This window comes from Drosophila biarmipes, chromosome 3R, assembly GCF_025231255.1.
Source record: "Drosophila biarmipes strain raj3 chromosome 3R, RU_DBia_V1.1, whole genome shotgun sequence".
Taxonomy (NCBI): Eukaryota; Metazoa; Arthropoda; class Insecta; order Diptera; family Drosophilidae; genus Drosophila; species Drosophila biarmipes.
Window position 1 is genome coordinate 27,544,120 of NC_066616.1, and position 22,413 is coordinate 27,566,532.

The following is a 22,413-nucleotide window of genomic DNA, read 5'->3' on the forward strand; positions in this document are numbered from 1 at the left end:
CGAAACGAAACGAGTGGGAGAGAGAGAGCGCGATCGGTGCGCAGAGAGCGAGCGCAACAAGTGGGAATGGAACTCGAAAATCTCGCAGCACTCTGCTGGAACGAACTGGAATTCATTCATAAAACGCTGCAAGTGCGTGTGCGAGTGTGCGTGCGCTCTCTCGCCTGTATCTGTGTGCGCGAGTGTGCTTGGAACGGAAACGGCCATCATCAGAGCGGCAACAACAACAGCACGAACAACAGCGCAGCTAGTAAAACAACAACGCACTGCCAGGTTGTTTGTTTAGCCGAGAGAAGAAGGCAAAAGGCAACGAAAAAACAAAAAACAAAGCACACAGACACACAGGCACACGAAAAAATTAAAGCAAAAAATAGTGAAAGAAGGAGAACAAACACAAATAAAGGCGACCAGTTTTTTTTCGGAACATTAGCAACAGGTGACCAAATGCGCGATAATACAGGGTGTAACAGGTGCAGAAAATAGGAAATTGTTGGCAAAAAATCTGTTATAATTTTGAGATACGTATCTTAAAATTCGAGATAGAATGGGACTTTCAGTTAAAAAAATCTTTAAGATTTTTGAAAAAAAAAACTTGTAATTTGTAAGTTTGAATTCTAGAGAATTAAAAACTGTATCTTCTACTGAATTAAGAAAGTTATTTAAGATAAAAAACCTCTATCCATTATAAAAAAAGTAAATTTATTATAGATACACAAACATTTTCTAGGGAACTCTACAGTTGACACTTAATGAATTACCCTTTCTGTGAGCCAGTGCAGTTCTTATCTTCTTTTTTGATCATAATTTTTCAATATTTTTTCTCCCTTTTTTACGTAATTTTTTAACCAGATTGTGGAGCACATATGGCAAATCTACTCAAGTTTCGCCCCTCTCACATAACTCGAGAAAAAAATCCCCAGGCACACAAGCAATTTATGAATGAATTTCTTGTGTTGCCTCACACGCGCATTCGCCTGAACAGAAACTCCAGACAACAGGGGAAAACCAGAAGAAGAAGACACCGATGTTGTAGTAAGGGAACGCTTCGCATTTCGAAGATACAATACCTCAGGCGGTAGAAACACCAGCCGAACAGCAACAACAATCGATCGCGACGTCGCCGTCGACAGCGGCCGCTTCCGCTGCTTCCGTTCGATGTATCGATGAGGTGCAAGAGGGAGGGCTAGATGCCAGAAAGTATCTAAGCCAGGGCGCAGGAGAGGAGGATAAGATAGAGCTATTATTATGATGACTGCGCGACCAGGTAGATTTATGAATGGGATACGACGAAACGAAACGAGACGCGAAACATTGACTCCGCGGCTTTACGTCTATCAATGAATTGAAATTACGTGCGCCGGCGACGGGGAAGAAGAAGCAGGGAGATCATTTGGTCATTATCACAAACCGCATAATTGGCGACAAATTCAGGGGAACCCTTTGGGCCTGGGCTTTATCTTGGCCACCACGTTTGCCTCGGGCACCGGAAAAAATAGCCCCTATCTACTCCGAGATAGTTGGTATTCCAAACTGTTTAAAGATACTTTTTGTATCTTATAAGCACTATTTAGATTAATAAAGTTATATTTATACAGTTTGTATCTGGTTCTCCAAGCTAAGTCCTATCAGCATTAGTAAATATATAACTACCATCAGTGTATTACAAATTTTATCTCTAAAATGCTGGTTATACATATTAAGGACTTAGATCTCTTATTCTCCCAGTGCACCTACCGATCCCAAGGTGGGCTGCGTGTTAAAGAAATTACTTCTCATAGCCATGACTATAAGCCCTGTACATATTTGGCATTGCATACATATGTATTATAACAATTATTATGACTTGTAGTCGTAGAAGAAGTAGACGCGAGGCACTTCAAAGCCCAGCACTTACAACTTGAAATTACAAAACGTCTGTGCGTGTTCGAAATTCATTATGCGATCCATCTGAAGTTGGTGGGGGGATCGGTTCGGATCCGACCAACTCGGAGCACCTTTGTGGACCTGGGCCACACACATGGCCAGGGATCCTCCATTGGAGCCACTCGATGCGCTGCGGTTGGTAATCATACGAGGTGTTCATTGTTCGCTCCTAGTTGCCTCACTTTTTGCAGCTCAAGTCGGAGTCTTGGAAATGGGTCAATCACGCCGACCACCGGCCACCGCCTGTCTGTCTGCTGTCTTCTTAGAGCACGAGATGGATGCATCTACATCCAGATCCACTTCACGCTAGCTTACTTCTCACCGAGTTTTCTCGGATTACTCCAGTTATGATTAATTTCACTTAATTTATTTCATATTTTAATTTACACTAGGTTGCGTGTATAATTACAATGCAATTCCCATCCACTTCATGTCATCCCTACTGGTAAATAAAATGTTTGTTTTTCTCAAATACTTTTATTCATATCCCCAGCTTTAGGAGTACTTCCTACCTTAGTACTAAGTTAATCAACTTCCTAGGAATTTATTTAAAAGCCTAAAAAACATACAATTTCCAATCTTCATTTGAGAAGGAAACTGTCAGCCTTTTTAAAATTACTCACTACTTGATACCATGTTTTCTAACTATGATTATTAAAGAAATCCAGAGTTATGCCGGTCTGGCATCTGGATGCAAATTTGTGCCATCTGAATCCTCTACTCAAGTTGAACCTAGTACGCCGGAGAAGTCACGTAGGCCCCCGGAAGAAAGTAACGATCCCTGGGATGCTCTGGGCCCGGGCTTAAAGTTGTAATCTCTATACGGGCTTTTCGTACCACACTACCCACGCTCCATTATATTTTTTTAATCGCTCACTTCGTCACTGCTAAACGCTGTTGCATTGTGGGCAGAGTCTTGCCAATCTCAAAAGTTTGAGTAATGTCGCAATTAGCACACGACTGCAAAATCTTATCGCAGTTCTTAGAAAATACTAGAAAGAATTTATAAGTGTAGCCTATTTTTGAACTAATTACGCCTTATCAGCGGCGAGACCTGCCTCCTGATAAGGTGAGGCATCGAGGTAAATTCATTCATAAAAACAGTCTGGAGCGATCGTCGTATTTTTGACCTTCTATTTCCGTTTCCTGTTGAGATCAGATCGTTATCGATCACCGGAGCAATTGCAATTCGAATGCAGTGTCTGATTGTCGAATCGAATCAAAGGCACTTAGCATAGCCACCTTGCCTCAGTTCACCTGAAAGCGCAACAAGTTGCACGCAATTTTCTTCTGAGGGAAATGGCACCGAGGAAAATTGGTTTGAATTAAAGAAAACTCAGGATAACACACGGAAAAAATATTGAAATAATTGTAATAATACTTTTTCGGTTAAACTATCATTATTTTCCATTTTTAGCAAACCTAAACCAATATAATTTATTCGAAAACTGTTTCCCCTTGTGTAGTAAAAGCCGAAAGGCAAACAACTGACAACAGGCAACCACAAAGGCAGCGAACAACATTATTAAGTATTTGCCATTGACTTCCGGTCGTTAGATATTTCATTACCAACTTCGACTTCAACTTTGAGTCCCTGGAGTTGGGGGCTGGGGTCCCAGGCTCTTCTATCAAATTGTATAATATTCTGCCTTGCACTCGCCTGGGCGGTCTCGCTGAGATGAGATGGGCCATAGGAGACCAGAAGATATACAAGATGCAATCGAGACCAGATGGGAATGGGTAGATCCCCATGATGGCGGGGTAATTATGGCAAAAATATAGTGCAATCAATAGCTGTACCTATAATGAAAGCGTCGGTAAATGTGGGTCCCCCAAAGACCACTGCCAATACCATCCTTCGAAGGTCCTTTGACAGGCAGTGGGCTATAAACGAATTGAGCCTGCAGCCAAACAAGGCAACTAATTTGATTGAAGTCCCAGCTCAAGTTGAACTGCTGCGATGGCCAGCCTTCTGTGCATATACATACATATTGAGTTATTTATATGTGGGCTTGATAAACGCTGCTCATTTAGTGCTTAAATCGTAAATTAAGTCAATAAAAGGGGGCGTCATAAGAGGAATTAAATAAATACAAATTCAACAGAGGCAAAATGTGACAAGTTCTTGGAAAATGTTGTCAACATAAAAAAGCATAGCCGCGAAAAATGAAGAGGTGGTATAAGACCAGGGAATACCCTGGATTATAATATTTTATGCTTAAGATTTTAATAAAATAAGCTAATAATTTTAAATTTTAAACAAGAAAATTTGACTTTATTGTTATGACACTAATTCTTTGTAGATTTATTTTATTTTTATAAAATTCTTTAGAGCTTTTCGGGCTTTACAGAGTACAAGAATATGCTGACCTCCCTGCTCATGAGATCCCAACACTTCTTCGAATTCCATAAATGCACCTTAAGTTTCCTTAATATCGGAAAAAAGCGAGAAAAACGAACTTAAAATTCTCGATAAAAAGTGGAAAGAGAATGGAGGACGGACGGACCAACTGAAAATTATATTGAAAGCAAATAAATCAAATAATGTGCAGCCAAATTACGACAAAATACACATTCGAGTATAAATAAATACGTATGCATGACAGGAGGCGATCCGCGGCAGTTGGGGCTCTTGGAAAGGGGGAGTGCGCAGCGTGTGGGGCGTGTGTGTGCGGGGAGTTTTCGATATAAAAATAATTGCAGGAATTGTGTGTTGTCGACGGCGTTCAAAATAAAAAATGGAAAAAGAAAAAGGCTGTGTAAAAAAAAGCGAGACGATCGGCTTCTTCTTGTTGCACATTTGCAGCTGAAACAGCAGAAGTAGAAAGAGAGGGGGCGAAGCAAGTGTAAAAGAGAAGTGCGCTGGCTAACAAGAGGAAGAGTGAGCTGCGACCCTGGTAAAATAAAAAAAAAGAAAAATAAGAAAAAAAGAAAGAACCGAGGAGTTGTCGTACGAAACTTACTACACCGGAAATATAAAATTACACACTCAACACTTAAATGGCATGTGTGTGCGCCTGTGTGTGCGAGCGAGTTGCATGCTGCATCCGAGATTCTTCGAGATGCGAGTGGAGATGCAGTACGTCACGTCTACAGGGTGCAAAGCGATCGAACCCAATTTGAGCGATTCCCCATCCCATTTTCGTATCTTTTTTGGTTTTCAGAGGGCAGCAGGGAAAAGCAAATTAATTGCCCAATTTCGAAGGTAGGTAGTAGCCCCATTCGACAATCAATGGACATGAAAAGTGTTGCACCTCAGGTGTGTTCCGTAATTATGGGAATATTTATTTAGCCAACTGCACGAGTGTATAAGCGGATTGCATTTATGGCATTTGAGAGGGGATTAGGGGTGCAAAACAGGGAGGATAATCCACAAATCAAGAGAGGTAAGTACTTAATAGGGATTTGCACTTGAAGGATCTTTAATACCTATATTTGGGCATTTCGTTTGGGAGTCAAAGATATAATACCAAAAAGTATCTTATGGATACTATACATACAATTGACTATTCTAGTTAAATATAAATTTTCAAATCTAATTAGATTTTATAATCATATGCTTAGGAACCTATATTAAAAAGTATTTGCAAATCAGTGAAAAATAGTCTTAAATTCAAAAGATTGAAATACTCAAGAAGACATTTATTTGCTTTAAATACCCTTAATCCCCCCAGTTTAATTTAAAATACCAAAACCACATACACAATCAAAACTCTCTTAATTACTCGGTCCCAACCCAACCCTTTTGGACTTCTTTTGTGACCCAGCCGCGTAGAAAGCGAAATTCGCAGAAAACAAAATTCCCACGCACTTGAACTTGAATTGTTCGCTGCGTTATTTTGACAGATTCCAATACAGGTCCATAGGCAAACATATATTAAGGCTCCGCGCTTAAATGGGATGCTAAAACGACTCAAATTACACAGATACTCACAGACACAAGGAGGGACTCCTCCTGCGAGATTAACACACAATAAGTCTGCGTCCTGCAGCTTTTACCTGCTAATGATCCTCGAAAAGAGGCCATGAACAAAATACCCTCTCCGCTGGGGTCATGTCCGACTTGTAGCGTCCTTTGGCGGCTTTTGACCCCCTCCAGGACCCCAGTCCCCCGATCGCCAGGCGATCAAGGACTCTTTTCGCTTGGCGTCTGTGGCGTGGGAAAAATCATTCCGAACTTCGCTCCTTCTGTTCGGTTTCTCTTTTCCCCCACTGAATACATTTTTCTCGAGGGATTTTTTGGCAAAAATATTTCTCAAGCCGCGCCGAGATCTTGTCTCCCCCTTCAATAACTTCAGCGCTGATTTCTGCAAGGGGGACTCAGTTTGGGTTTCTCGAACCGCCGTTGAGTCACTACTGGCAACAGGTAGTGAATCCCAGGGCTGATAACAAAGGCAACCCGCTGTCTAGCGGCCCTCAAAAAGTCCTCAGACAGTATGAGCCACCAATCGATGTGGTTGCATACCCAATGTTTGGCCACCGATAGATAAACCAAACATCTCTGACTCACTGACTCCGATAGAGCCACCGATTCTAGGAAACCTTTCGATGCTCGCGGTCCCCTCTCGCATTTTCATGTCGCCAAGTGCTGCTGCCTTTAATTTGGTTCTTTCAATTTTAATTCCATTCAATTAGCCCATGGAAATCTCACATACAAAACCAATTCACCAGCCTTCTTTGCGAGATCTCTTGTTTAATTGTTCTCTAAATTGATGGTGGGCGGACACGGACGGACACTTTGTCTAATTACATTTATTCATAATGATAAGTCAGCTGCCTTGGTCCACAGCGAAGCCAGTAAATTGAGTGAGCTTTGTGTGTGGGGAAAAGATTTCGATCAGGAAGTTCAGCTTGTATCTCAGGAATACATTTCTTCCCTTTTCTAGAATATTTTTCAACAATCTTTCTTAACTATTGACGTGTTTTTGTGCAACGACAACCGAGTGCTAACTGGATTTTCCCCACAAATCTGCTGATAAAAATATGTTTTACCCAATATTCTAAGAAATTTCCCGCTTGGGTTGCATTTCCAAGAACATTAAAATTTTTCCAGCTCAAAATATATATTTCCGACATAACTTTATCGCAGCATTTATTTGACTCGAAAGTGAGAAACGTTTGGCAGCTATCGCGGTTGTTATTATTATTGTTGTTGCCGTTGTTGTTCCTTCCATCCACACTAGCAGCAAGTAAAAATGTTTATTTAGCAAACGATCAACAGGAGAACAGAGAATTTATATGGACAGGCCAAAGTCAATCGGTGGAAATGCCCAATAACAATTGCAAGCCATAAAATTGATGATCAAACGAAAACTCTCACATTTTGGAGTCCAATAGAGAGAGATGGCAGCAGAGCGGCGCGAAAGAGAGGGCAAGACAATGCCAAACGGAACTGAGATCAATCGCGTATGTCCCAGATACCCAAATTGGTTGGTTGCCTTTGCCTTGCTGACCGCCTCGATTTTCTGGCTAAAAGCAAATAAATTCATTTTTAATATGCTCCTAGGAAACCGAATTCAAGGAGGCCAGAAAAAATGGTTGGTGTTTTTCAAATTTTTATGGGTATTTTGTTTCAACAAGAAAAACAACGCCTAGACATTAAAGAACACAAACAGTGGATATGTGGCTGCAAAGCTGGGAAAAGCTGAAACAGACAGCGCGGCATTTTCAGTTTTCCATTTCAAATTTTTCCGATTTTCCCACTGCTGCACTCGCAACTTCAGCGGAACTTGTCAATGTTTACAAACAAACAAACATAGTACCAATATATGTATAGTACACATCCAATACGATATCTAAACCGATTTATATCTACTCGTAGGCCGAATCTTATTTTTTTGGCACAATAAATTCCAGTTGCAAACATTGTTTATTTTCCGCTTTTGGGGGGGAAAACATCAAACGACAAATGGAGGAAAAAGCCCTAATGAAATTTTGAAAAAATATCCCACAAAAATCAGAGTTTATGATCCGCGGGGGTTATCTATAGGCTTTCGATTGTTCTTCCTTCGCGCTCTTCCAGTAATTATGAGTTGTACTCGGGGTGGGGGGTGTGTTCTTTTGGATCAGAGATCAAAGAGCTCGGGACTCCCGTGTTTGTTGCCATTGCACTCGGCTGCTATGGGTGGGAGGTTGTGGTGTTTCGGGGTCGGGATAATGCCCGAAAGGTGTGAAATACAGTTGGGAATGTGCAGCATGCCGCTTGCAACGGAAGGCATCGCCGAATGTCTGATATCAAACAGACACATTGGCAACTGTTTGAAGTGCAATCAGCGGTCCGGCGATCGGCATTCTATATATATATCCCTCTGTGCCACTGCGGCAAAGATATGTTATGAGTGTTTTATGAAAGGAAATGTTTAGGCAAGTGATTGTAGATCTGAGCCGATCATAAGGTATGGGTTGTATGGCGGGCGGTGGCATGTATGACGTAGAAATAAATCGTAAAGTTACAAATTTGTATTCATTCAGTGCTTTTTAAAAATCCTATTTCATTCGTAATTGCTTCTTTCATCTTTTCAGTGGTGCCAATCAACGCAAAGCGCTGCCAATGATGCCAATTTGAGAAACGGCTTTCAATGATGCCAAATTCGTTTCTTTTCAGTTTTTAACAAACTAAAGAGTATAGCTCCAAATCACCAATATTACAATCAATAATCCACACCCAAGGTGTAATACTGAGTCGAATGAGCGATTAATTGACTGGTCAACGGACCAGGTCTCTCCGTAACGAACTCCCATCAAAATCTTTGCCAAATCTAAACAACAGCCAGACTATCAATTGACAGGGAAGGAAATCACATGTAAATCTATGGCCATCCCATGGCAATATATATAAATCTTTATATGCATGGCCATAAATCTCGGGCTAGTTCATTGGGAAACACAAACACAGCACAACAGCAGCAAAAAATTTTAATCAACACTCATTAAGTCTGCAAGATCGCTGGCAATATAATTAAGAGAAATTAGATTTCCATCGTCGCTGCGTTGTGACTGGGACCGATGATGATGATGATTATTATGTTCGTTGAGGCTCGTGATTATCGGTTTCGAGGCGATGGACGACCTGTTGGATCAATGGACACCCAGAGCAGCAACAAATCCCGAGAATTTTTCGTTGTTCAACAATTTTGCAATTCAGCTGTCGATCATTTCATTCATAAAATCTTGGCACGCTCACACAGAGGGAAAACACACAGGCATGTGTACTGTTCGGTTCCATTCACACAGAGGGAGATCCGTTGATCTGGAAAACTCGCACATCCACATCCGCACATGCTGGGTAATGCCATGGGTCCATGGGTCCATGGGTCCACCAGCCAGAGCCACAGCCACCCGCCGCCTGCTCTGCTCGCTCGGATCGCCTCGGTTCGCATTGGATCTCCCCATCGGTTCGGTCCACTACAAACGAAGTGATTAATTCATGTAGTGGCCAGCGGAGTCCCCTTCCCCGATCTCCTCCAGCAGCAGCACTGCCAACCACCTCCTTTCGGCCCCCTGGGCAATTCGCCGTTTTCTCAATGGGAACTGGTTTCGTCAGTTTGGCTCGTTCACTCGCTGGCCCGATCGATCGGCCGTCGCTGCCGTTGTTGATATTGGGGTTTATGTTATTATATTCATCCTCACCTGATCCCCAGCAGCTGCTCATCCGGTCAATGTGAGAAAAAACTTAAAACAAACGCAACAAATTTCCATGCCATCGGGAAAGTTACGAAGCGGGAATACCCTTGAAAAGGAGATTACTTATGAGGGGCGGTAGGTCTTGGGAGCTATTGTACTATCCTGAATCTTTAGATTTACTTTATAAACTTTAATATTATAAACCCAAGGATGTTTTTCATGAAGAAGTATCACAAAATCCTAACGTTTTTGGGTTATGCTTTGATTGAAAGAGTATCAATCACTCAAAGGACCCTTTTCACATCTACAATTTGATAATATGAAATCATATGATATTTTATGTAATATATATCATTACTTCCCAAGACTCTATCAAGTATTAAGTATAATATAGTATACTACTATTAAGTATAATATTATATTTAGTTACTTCCCAAGTTCCTATAAACTTTTTGATATAATATACTATCAATTTCAAATTAGTTGAATATTATATTGATCTTTAAGTTCTAAAGTAACTATCTTTAGTACGAAAATCTATAATTTGTTTTATTTTCCGATGAGAGCATTCCAATCCCCCAGAAAAGGACTATATTTCACTGAAGTAATCCAGGGTATCCAGTGATAAGGAAACAAGCAGTGCAGAAATAGTCATTGCAGAAACGCATGCAACTTTTTCTTTTCGGGTTTTGGGAGCTGTTGGAGGCCCGGAGCCTGGCTCATGGAGCTGGGGGAGCCGATCAACTGGCCAGATATTGAGCCGAGCAAAGCGAGGCTAAGTGAATGATGTGGTGGGGAGCTCGGACCGTGCCAAATGAAATGCGAAAGTTGCTGCCCGGCCGCCGTGCATCTATCTGACATTCAAATCAGCTTAGAAAACTGCAACTCCAGTGGTCAAGTGGGGTTTCGGACGGCACTGGACAGGCCAGGCCAGGCCGGGCCGGGCCCAGGTCCAACCTATTTGCAGCATCCGCAGCAGCGGCAAAGGAAGCCGAGTGGGTTGAGAAAAACTAAAGCAAACTCTTTTTTCCCACTGCGGAAGTTTGTCAAGCACGTAAAACAGTTAATGGACACAGGATATGTTTCCGGGCCAAACGAGTTTTCGTTTCGTTGTTTCTCCTCTTACCTGTCTGCACCCATCGAAGTTATTAATTATCAATTTGTTTTAATCAATGAATGTGTAGAAACTTGTGGCTGAGAAGAGAAATAAAACGAAAACCAAAACCAAAAAAACAAAACTAGTTCGTTCTGCGTGTATTGGCAAATGTTTGCCTCGATTATGATGGGATGATATCGGCTTAATTGGCTTTTAATTGCTATGGGAAGTTCGGTTTGATATTTTCACAAGTTCCTCTTAATCAAATCAGTGGTTTACGCATAAATTAGATAGGCAGCTATCAATGGGAAGCGGCATATAGGGTTATTTCTTTCATAATTAGGGGGGTCACTCACCCAACAAGATGGGTAAAAAACGGTTTTCGATCGGAAATACGCATAGATTATTGAGTTTTTTATTCTAATGGGCGATCTTTGGCCAAGAAACGGAAATTACAGCTCGAAAAATCAACAGATATAGTTCTAATTTGAATTTAGGGTAAGCGGAAGAAACAATCTATGATCTTTACGAGGTAAAACAACCGCAATCTTGTGAAACAACTTAAGATTATTATAAAGTTCTTAGGAAAATCAATCAACGTAAAATTGAGTAAGTACAGTGTACTTGCTAATTCAGAAAAATATAAATAGACTTAAGGACCCCAAGGAGCATTCATCTCCTGCAGCTTGGGCCAGTTTTATAGAGCTCTCGACTGCAATTTAATTTAATTTACCAATATGAATATCAATAATTGAGCGTAACCAAAGAGAATTCCCCCATAGCTCTAATGAAGCACCGAAAGGAAGCGGCCAGAAGTTATATCCCTGAGATGGACTGAAGGAGGTGTTCGGCATGAGGGACTTCACATTTTAAAGCGCAAGATAAACACGAACGATCGGATGCCGATCGGATCAGCAGTTGGCCCCCAAAGAGAGGAGCCCCCGAAGAGCAGAGCCCAGCTAAAGCTGCCGTCGATTGTCGCGGCTTACAACAAACAAAGAGTTCGCCCCGCTACCTCTTCGTATCCCCCAGATACCATCGTGTGGAGAACCCTCTGCTTCGAGACCCCCAACTCCACGAAACGATCGTGTAGAGATGTTCGGGCTGAGGCCGCGCTGGAAAATACAGTAGCCGAGCAGTAGCCAGCAAACAAATTACACACAATTCAAACTCCAAACAGAAGATTTCACAGCAGCCAGAGCCGGGCACAACAAGAACAACATTATTATCTGCTTTATGTCCAGAACTGAGGCTGGAGAGGCTTGGCCCCGACGGATGGCGCTTCCAGTGTCCAGCAGCGGCACCCCACACTCATCCAGCATCTCAATCTCCATCGCCGGTTCGTAGCATGTCCCAGCCTCCGTGTATCTCCAGCAACGTTCACCATCAGCGGTTCGAGAAGAGACGATGATGAAGATGCCCCAACTGCTGGGGATGATGATCACGTTGCCTCCGCCGATGATGACGATGATGGCGTGGACATATACTCGTAAGAACGAATCAAGTTGAATGGGACTAGTGTCGTTGCTGCTGTCGCAGAGCACTGGGAATAAAAGTATGGGATCTAGGTACTCTTATAATAAAGATCCCTATAGAGTTCTTAGGATCTGGTGAATGTATTATATATTTTAAGTTAAGAACTTGAGATCTGATAAGCAATACCTTATGTTCTTAGGAACTTATTTTGATTGTTAGTTTAAGATCTCTATTTTTATCGGTTCTTAAATACCTTATCAAGGTATCATATCGTTTCGTATATCATATCACAGTTTTTTATGGAACCCATTGTTAATTTCAATTCAAAAATTTTATTGGTTTTTAAAAGATGTAAATTCAAAGTGAACATACCTTATCAAGGTATCATATCATGATTCTTTATGATTTTGAGAATCCATTTAATTAAGAACTCTTTTTTTTCATAAGTTCTTAGAGGTCTTAGAGATTTAAAGTGATCCCATCTTATCAAGGTATCATATCATTATATCATAATATCATTATAATAAGTTGTTTAACCTACTGCTCGACTTCCTATGCAATCCCTACATCACCCTCTCAAGTAATACCTGTATGTGGTATAGTAGTGCATTTTCTCGCAGTGCAGCTACTGTTCAATGGGAATGGGATGCCTATGCCTGGACAGCCCGGGTTGGATTCGTTGGCTCCGCTGATTCGTTTGCTCGCTTGCTCGGTTGGTTTTTCGGTTAGTAAACCGGATGTTCCTAATCATTGCTAGTTTGCCTCAAATTAAATATGCTCCATGTGTGCGAGTATCTTTTGTTTGTGTGCCTGTGCCCGAGCCCGAGCCCGTGCCCGTGCCTGTGTCTGTGCCTGCCATGCAGATAGATTATAGTCCACATACATGCGGCTCGAGTGCTCAGATACTCGCAAATGCGAAGCCTTCGCGGGCCTATCTTGAATCATGAATGAAATTTGTTTTTGCTCTTTTTATCGGGCGACTAGCCAGTCAGTTCAGTGACGCATCTTGGCACACAAATATCGTATATAATTCGAGAGTTAAGCAGATAACCCCGACTGTTGGCAAGGCGAAATAGATACATTTCGCTGCTTCACTCGTCTTTGATAACTGGTCGAAACAGGCCCGAGTCGATCCAATTTAATTGATAGAATAGTGACCGCAACAGCGACAGCCACACATTCACAAATTCATTTTTATCAGCATCAATTAGCAATAATTATTCATTACGGAACGCGAACAGAACGATAGTGAAGCGAAAAGAAGATCGCAAATGGGGAAAATTTCCCTTGAAGCTGCACTACTGCTAAAAAATCAATTGTAAAGTTTAAATCAAAAAAGAGCATTAGCCAAGCCGTTGAACTCAAAGCATTTAGCATATATATTTCCCCTTTTCGAGGTTTATAGTATTTCCCATTTCCCAAGCACTAATTTTAATGGCTTTCACACACTCCAGGGGGAGAAGATCAAACTAACTAAAACCTCAAACTCAACATCTATAAGACACTGTTATCTCCATCGAGTGGTGGCCTTAAGTATCCATTTGGTAACGGCTTTGAATAAATTAAGATGCCCAACGAATCGAAATGAAACGTATCAGAAGCTGTAAAAACATTTTGTCTCGACGTTTTCGGCATTTTGTTTTCATTTGAACAAATATATTTGGCCATTAATTGATAACTGAATTTCGAAAATGGCCCCCGAAAACGTGTGACGGAAGGCACTTTTGGCCATCCCGCTGCGTGGCGGATGATAAAAACCGAATTAAAAGACCCAAAAGAGGCAAAATATTAATTGTTTTTTAAATAAGATAGCTGGCGACTGGCGCCACGAGGAAGCCCACACGGCATTAACTTAATTGTTGGCCACATAATTGGTGAGATAGGAGGACGCCCCATCCGCAGGCAGGGGTCATGGTGATAACTCTTCTCTCCCTCCCCCAGATTGCAGTTCGAAATGAAGATGCAATTTGTTGCTGGGTAATAAGCCCACGCCAGGGCGAACAACTGGATTGACTTCCCGATCTGCAGCTTCCATCTCACCGAAACCCCTGGCCCGGGGTCCATCTTAGCACCTGGCCTGTACGGAACCCTAGAACCACAATGATCATGGTGAGGATGCTCAAACTGGACCCTAGACTGGCCTTCCTGCTCTGCGTTTTGGCCCCCTACATTTGCATATATAATACAGTGGGGAAAACAAAGGGTTGTTAAGATAAAAAATATTAATAATGATTCAAGAAGTTAAATAAATAAATTTTAAATTAAATTATCCTCCAAATTTGTATCTATAGATCATATAGTAGTAATAGTAAATTTGTATCTATAGATAATATAGTATTCCAAATAAATATTTATTATATTACGAATCCGATAATAATAATTAATACAATTTAAAGTTTATGATACATTGAATGACATAAAAGTATGATCCCTAATATGATCTTTTCTGTTAGATCTGTAAGATCTATTGGCTCCAAAAGTTATTTTCTCATCTCTTCAGATCTCAGAACCTCTTCGACTCTTAGTGTATCGCCTTAGCCCATGGCATTGATCATTAGACTATTTGTAATAGAGAGATACCAGAAAGTAAAGGGGGTTCTTGGGCCGTGGGTCCGAGGGAGGAGACCCCAAGCGATCCGTTCGGGACCGAAAGCAGGACCCGTGGAGAGTCAACCAGTTTTATGTTTTAATGCCGCCACAAAAGCGGTTTGGTCAGCTGTTCAAACTGCTACCAGCGGCCTGCCCACTCCCCCAAGTAGGCCCCCAAAACACCTGAGCCCCCCCCTTGGACTATGGCAAAAGTTTCACCTGCTCGCAGTTGCAGCTTGCGTGCGATCGAGTCGAGTGTTTGTTGGCATTAGCCATGGCTAAAATAAGCGGACCAAGTACAGGCTGTGGCCTGAGATACTCCCAGATATTCCCCCTCGATGTTTGCCGCTGCTGCAGCAGTTGCAGGCACACAATTTTCACACTCCTCGGCTACCTAAACAAATGAAGCGAACGCAATTAAAATATATAACTAAATGGTTTTCAACAGGCAACGGGAAAAAGTTGAACCGAGATATAATAGGATAGGTTGGGTGGTATAATTAAAGGCGGGAGGAGGGCTGGGAGGTCTTAGGAGAAAGGTCCATTGACAAACAAATTTATGTGGAGAGCCACAAATCTCGGCGGTTTCAAATAAACAAAACTAAATGCTTAACCCACGAATAAATTAACTTGCGATCTCAGGCGCACAATATACAAAGTCGAGTACAGTGCGGGGCATGAATATAGATGGAGTAGAGGTATTTTAGACTTTTAGAGATACATATAACTTGGTAAAAAAAACTTATAACTAGACCAAAATCAGTTTTTATATTTGAAAAGGTAATATCAAGAGGAAGTATTAATATTTTTCAATCTATATTTAGATTGAATGGTATATCATTTAATCACAATGATATTAGTCATAAATATTCAACTATAGATAAATGACGTATCTTCTTCCACCGTTTGTATCTTTTTACTTTCACATCGGACTGTACCTACTTATATAAATGTATTCCCCCTACCATATACAAATTCCTCTTCCCAGTCACCGATTCTCGCACAAATTCCCATACAAGAAGATCCGATTCAGTGCGAAGCAATTCGATTCGGTTGTGGGTGTTATGGTCAACATCAGGCGGCGGGGATTTCAAATGCAGGCGAGCAACGAAAACACTTAATAAAATCCGTTGATAAATTGCGTTCGGCATCAAAGGTAACCCACTGTGCGAATGGCGCTACGACCGCCCCGTCCCGCATCCCCAGTCTCAGGCACTCGGCCACTTGCAGCAATCTTCTGGGGAAATTTATCGATTGTTTTTGTTTAGAGAATTTTCGGCTCGAATAGACACAAAAGCGCCAGTGCCGACATTCTACGGGGGTGAAGATCCGCGGAGAGCTAGCTCAAGTGCGGAGGAGCTGCGATGAAGAGGTTACTTATGGGATCTATTCACAAATCAGAAAATCTGCTTTAAGTAGAGTTATGGTATGAGAATGCTGGCGTAAACTGTACTATACTGCCATTTACATCAATTTAATCAAGGAATAACTCAAGATACGAAGAGGTATTAGTTTATCTCCATTATATATCAAGTTATCATAATAACCACTTAAAGTACACCAGCTAATAAGATTACTTACAACTTATAGGTGTTCCCTTTTTTATAAAACGCTTCCAACTAATGGACTTTGCCACTCCATCCTCTGACATAAAACCCATTTAATAGGATGGGATCTACCCATCTATCCATAGACTTAGTTAAGAGCTCAAAAGTAGCGCAACGGAATGGCTTTTAATTCAAATGACAATTGCAGAAAAGGCATTAGGGCACAAAAACCCATTAGGCATTACGCTAACTTTAATTTAAAATGCTGAACGAATTATGACAAGGCAGAAAATAGGGTCTTCATATAGGTAATACCAATTCACATGTATGGCCCTTTGTTTTAGGCAGCTAGCTTCTTTTTGGGCCAATTGAAGCGTTAAATTATCAATTGGCCAAAGGGGTAGCAGCGTTAAATTGGCCAACAGAGAGAGAGAGGCCGGCTAGAGAGCCCAGGTGGACACGCTTGAATTGATGATCATCGGGCTTTGATCGCCGAATCGATAGAACGCACTCCTCCTGGAAAACTCTGAGACCCCGGGCCGGGGGCAGGCAACTGGAAAATTGTGCAGACACAATCATTATGACAAGGCAGGTGTTCCCAATGGCCAATACCCCTCGCCCTCGCCCTCCCCCTCCCCCGCTGCCTGGCCAAAAACATATTTATATGGATCGAGATCCTGTATGATTCAATTTTTCATCGATTGCATTATCAATTGCTCGAGTGCTGCGGCTGTGCGAGCGGTTGCTTCGTCCGTTGGTTGGTAAATCATAAAATGCAATTGAAGCTGTCCCAAGAACGGGTTTCCACTTGCCGCAATTTGTTGCCCCAGCAGCCACACATCTAATCTGTGTGAGTTGGTGGACTTTTTGCGGACAGGTTGCCTTTTGTTGCATTAATTGATTCATATTTGTTAGTCGCGTCTTGCAGCATTTCCTAATGGCATTTCGGTTTCCTTTTCTCCACTGATATATGTAGTTTTGCCCCATATTTGGCATTTATGATTAATTGAATTGCTCCCGAAATGGTCATAAGTGGCCTTTCGAAATTCGCTTTTTATTCATTTTGGCTAAATTATAAGATAATTTGTTGAAGGCACGCGTTGAAGTTTCTTTTTAATACGCTTTACTTTTAAGGCTTGGCAAAAATGTTTTCGATTTTTTCTTGTTTTCGTTGAGATTGCCAATTAATCAAATGGGTATTTTATATATTTTTTGCGTGGTTCAAGGTTAGATTTCGGTAGATTTTGGGTATCATCTTCAATATTGATGTTGCTAGTTTTAAGTGAACAATTTTGGGGAAATAACTTCTTTACTGTGATGGCAGAATAATACTCTCTAGATTATAAGCATTTGTATAATTTGTATTCAGATAAACATCCTTTTTTAGTTGCCCTAGGGTATGCAACACTTTTAAACTATACCCAATTCGCCCCCTTAAGTATGCTATAATTTAAAGGCTTAATGCAGTCTACTCGCCGCCAGGTGTCGCTGCTGATGCATGTAAAAATCATGTAGAAACTAAAATACACGAAAATCACTTTTGGTGAAATTCTTTATTAAAAAGATTTTGCCAAAGATAGCCAAAATAAGCAACTTCGAAAAAGAATATACTTCACCATCAATAAGTGTAAAATAAAAAATTTTATGAATTTTATAGGTCTTAAAATAAAATGAAATGTTAAATACGTCAAAATGTATTATTTATAGTCGAATTGATAAGCAACCCTTATAAAATCCAATCACACTAATAGGTTTGTGGTTAATCTAAAGCTTGAAATATAAATAAATAAAAACAGAACTGATAACAAAAGAATTTATTACGTGCTGTCACTCAAATCTTTTTCAATAACATTTCAACAGCGATTCATTAGAATTAAAAAATATGTAGCTAAATATTTTTACCACTTCGCACCAGCCTCGTGTGATTTCTTTTGTTTTAATATTGCAGAAAGCAATTTTCGCAAGTCCCCATGTTCTCCTATCATCTTGTTGCCGTGGTAACCAACAGGTGATTCCCTTGTCTTTGGGCCCCAATATTTCAAGGTGTAGGCTAAGTGCATTATAATATCAGAGTGCCTGCTGCCCCCTGTGCGCCTCCCAATAACAGCCACCGCCATCGATAAGGACAGCCCTTATCAGCCAGTCACAAATATTTGCGCTCTTTGTGTTCTTCCCTCGGCTCATTGGTTGTTTCTTGGGGTTTCAGCTATTTGGAGCGAAAAAAGTGAGTTTCGTTTGGTAAAGTTCAAACTGGTGAAGGTCGCACGCGTGAGAGGGTTGCCTGATAAGTTTTTACCCTGATTATTGTGCTGGGTCAGTGGTTTATGGCTTCATTTTTTCCGCTGCTCTTTGGCCCTTTTCTGGCGGCATTACAACACTTCGGAGCGTGCCGATTAGCCATGGACTGGGCTTTATTACAACTCGAGAAATCCGAAGAAACAAAAACAACTGCGACTATTACAATAAATGCGGCTAATTCGTCCATGGGATGCGCTCAATTTAGACACATCCGTTCTACACAGTCAGAAAAAAAATATAGAATGGAAAAAAGAAAAGCGCTTTTGCTTTGATAACATTGTTTTTGGTGCGGATGAATGGAAGTGGGAATAGAGACGTTGAGGGAACGTGATTAGATAAAGTCTATTTGTCTTTTGTAGGCGATTTACATATTTGACTACGTGGCTGCACTCAGAAAAATATAGTAATCATATATAGGGGTTAATATTGCATATGAAATTTATAAAAATTCAATATTGGTAAGGTAAAGATTAGTTTTTTAATTTTTTAGGGTATCATATTTGACTAATAAATAAATAAAAAATAAATATAAAAAAAAACATTATTAATCATACAGTAGTTAAGTTGATACTATAAGAAACTGAATTCTCTTTGAGTTCAGTAGAGCTCTTATCGTTAAGTTTTCCACTGGAAATTCCAACCACTTCTCGCCAACTCTAAAAGATCGTGCGGCTTATACAATGCCCATAAACTGCATAATCCCTACTAATTTGATTTTACAACGAATAATTCATAAATGTATCTGCATAAAAATAGAAAAGATATGCAGAAAAAAATCCCAAAGTGGCCGTAATGAATGAAATAATGCACCGAATTATGCCGCCATTAAGGCCTCAATTCAAGTGAATCAAAAAGTTCTCGAGCTATTAATTCCAGGCGAAACAACAACAAAATTCAGCGACGGACTGTAAAAATTTATGAATGAATAAAGCAGAATCAGGCGAAAAACCGCCGAAAGGCAGGGCGGACAGAGAAAAAAAAGTAATAATAAAAAGGCAAGGAAAAATAAGCAAACAAAACGAAAATCACAAATAGTAAGTGAGTACAAAGTGGCGTGCATATGAAATATAAAACAGGCGATGTATCCAACTACAAACATAGATACACACACTCGCACGCCTCTGAATATGAATGAAAAATTGTGGAAGCAGCAACTACAGCAACAACAACCAAAAGTTGTTAACGCAGCACTTCCACGAACCAAAAAAAAAAACCAAAAAAACCAAGAAAAAAACCAACGACAACCGCAGAGGAGGAAAAAAAGATCTGTGAACAAGAAATTTGAAAGGTAACAAAAACTGAAATTAAAACAAAAAACTTAAAATCAGAAACACGAGCAAGTGTGTGTTGGCAACTCGTTTTCCAGTTTTCCACATTTCCATGTGCAGCAGCTGCCCACAAATTGTGCGTGGAATGGCTGGAAGGGGTGGGGGATTGGAAGGCGGGTGGGGTGCCCGGCTGGATGCGGCTGGAAGGGGGGAGTTCAAATTATGAATAAATATGAAGTTGGTCCAAGAGCGAGCGGCTAAAAAACAAAATAAATGCACAAAAACAATAAAAACAAAACTGAGATGGCTGGAGGGTTTATGCAAAGCTGAGGTTTAGATACCCTTGATGGGTTCTATCAGGAGAATTAAACATATTAGATGAAAAAAGAAAGTAGAATTGCAATAATCTTTTTTTTTTATAAGATGGTCGTTTACGATTTATGAAAACTAGCCTCTTATGTCAGTCATGAAGATAACTAGAATTTTTTGGGTTTTATTGGGAAATAAAAAATATTAACCAAGGTTTTTTTATGACTTTTTAGTCGGTTGCTTTTAAGATATAGCAGGGTTCATATAAAAACAAAATTTGTTTTTCAACAATTCACTCCCTAAAATTTAATTGAAAGTTCTACACCTGGTTTTCAACCTTGTGACAAACATCCCATTTTAATTGGAACACCCTACAGTGCAGGGTATTAAAAAGCAACAACGACTGCAGTTGGACTTCCAGTCAAAGTCGCCCACGGGCAGCGGCAGCGACGCCGACAGAGGGTCAGAAGCAGAAGAAGCAGAGGCTGGAGCAGCGATCAAAGAGGAGCCCCAAAAGACAAACCCGGAGAGGAAGAGGAAGAGGAAGGAGCCGGTTTGCAGGAACCAGCCTGGGAAGAGAGGAAGGAGAGGATGGGGCTCCAGTGGAGGCACACGCAAAAAAGGAAGGAAACAAACATCAAGCCCCAATGACAGAGGAAGCAACAACAACTGCGCCGCGAGGGTGGGAGGGAGACAGCAGCAACAAGATCCACTCGTCGCTGCCTTTAATTCCCCCATTCCCACTCCCATTCCCGCTCCCATTCCCATTTCCAATCCCAATCCCATTTCCATTTCCATTCCCCCATTCATCAGCTGCATTTTAATTCTTTTTTGGTTTTCTCTGCGTTTTGTTTTTTATTTTTCTTTCGAGAACCAGCTAGCTTTGTTGTTGTTTTTGTTGCCTGGCGAGTATGAATGAAAACGAACGTGTTTCTTGGAGAGGCGAGACAGAGCCCCCCAACGAGAGAGCGAGCGGGAGAGCGCTGGGGAGCAGCGCCGCCGGCTGCGACGTCGACCGCGCGGGGATGAATGAATTGAGCAGGCAAATGAATGAAAGTTGTGGGGCTCGCACAGCCGACTGCGCTGCCAGCGCCGACGCCAGGCTCTCGCACTCTGCCGTTCTGCTGGTGGGGCTCGCTGCCCCGCTCTCTTCCTCTCTCTGAGATCTTGAATTTTAATATTTTTTTTATACAAATCATAGCGCACATATTTAATAAGCAAAAATGTAATTTGCTTTATTTATTGTTTCGTTTCGTTTGGTTTCTTGTTATTTTCAAAGTTTATGATTAATGGGAGATGATTAAGTCGGGCGAGTGTGCGTGCGTGAGTGTGCGTTCGTATCTGTGTGCGCATATAATTAAAATAAGGGCAGCCTTTTGCGTGCACTGAGAGAAAATATTTGGGACTTATTTGAGAAGCCCTTTCCAAATCAAGTAATTTTCTTTTAAAAAAAGGGTCTACTATTTAATAATTTATCTTTATTTAAAAAAAAAGGTTTCCTTTTTCCAAACAGTTGCATAATTGTTGAGCGATTTTTGATTTTTATTTATATTCTTAGATTGATTTCTAGTTCTATAGTGATAATATCTTGTTAAGTGTATCTTTCCTCAGCATAATGTAAACTAAATTTACGTGCCTGGCTCTCGATCTTGCTCAGCTCCCCCTTTTTTATGTGCCATCCCCATTTTCCATTCAGCATCTGCGCAGTTGTCGCCGTTTTTGCATGTTTTTTTTCAGCTTTTTCCGCCTTTTTGTTTTAGTTCTGTGATTTTATATTTATTTTTTGTTTCTGTTGCCATTTTATGGCCGCGATCTTCTAGCGACGAGCGAAAAGTTCAGGCTGCCAGTCGTTTTCAGTAAGGGACTGGGTCCCACACATGTCTGAATACATAGATACATGCCACTCTACAGGCGCAATGGGGTGGACCTTTAAAACAAATATCCCCGAACTTAGTTAAAAAGAAAGTAACTAGGAAAAAGTCACAGTGCGTATGAGTAATATTTTTTAAATTGTAATATAAATAAATGGAAAAATTCTTGAAATAGTCTTAATAATAATCAAATAAAGAACATCTTTCACATTACGATCCCAAGTTTACATGCCACTCAGGTCCACCCCTTCGCGCACTACACATTTGTATATTTAGTTGGGCACTGACTTTAGTCTTGGGCTTGCGTTGACATTGAAATTGTTTGCGCTTTGTTGATCTCTACGCAGCGATAAGACATAAATACATAAATACTTTTTACGTTTCGGGGTTCCTTTTCTTTTTCGGTGACTGCC

General features: G+C 40.9%; 1 protein-coding gene across 1 annotated transcript in view; it reads right to left on the reverse strand.

Moving 5' to 3' along the window:
• LOC108024647 (ETS-like protein pointed) overlaps positions 1-22,413 on the reverse strand; it is a 59,604-nt gene that overhangs the window by 25,733 nt on the left and 11,458 nt on the right. The gene's annotated exons all lie outside the window — the stretch shown is intronic.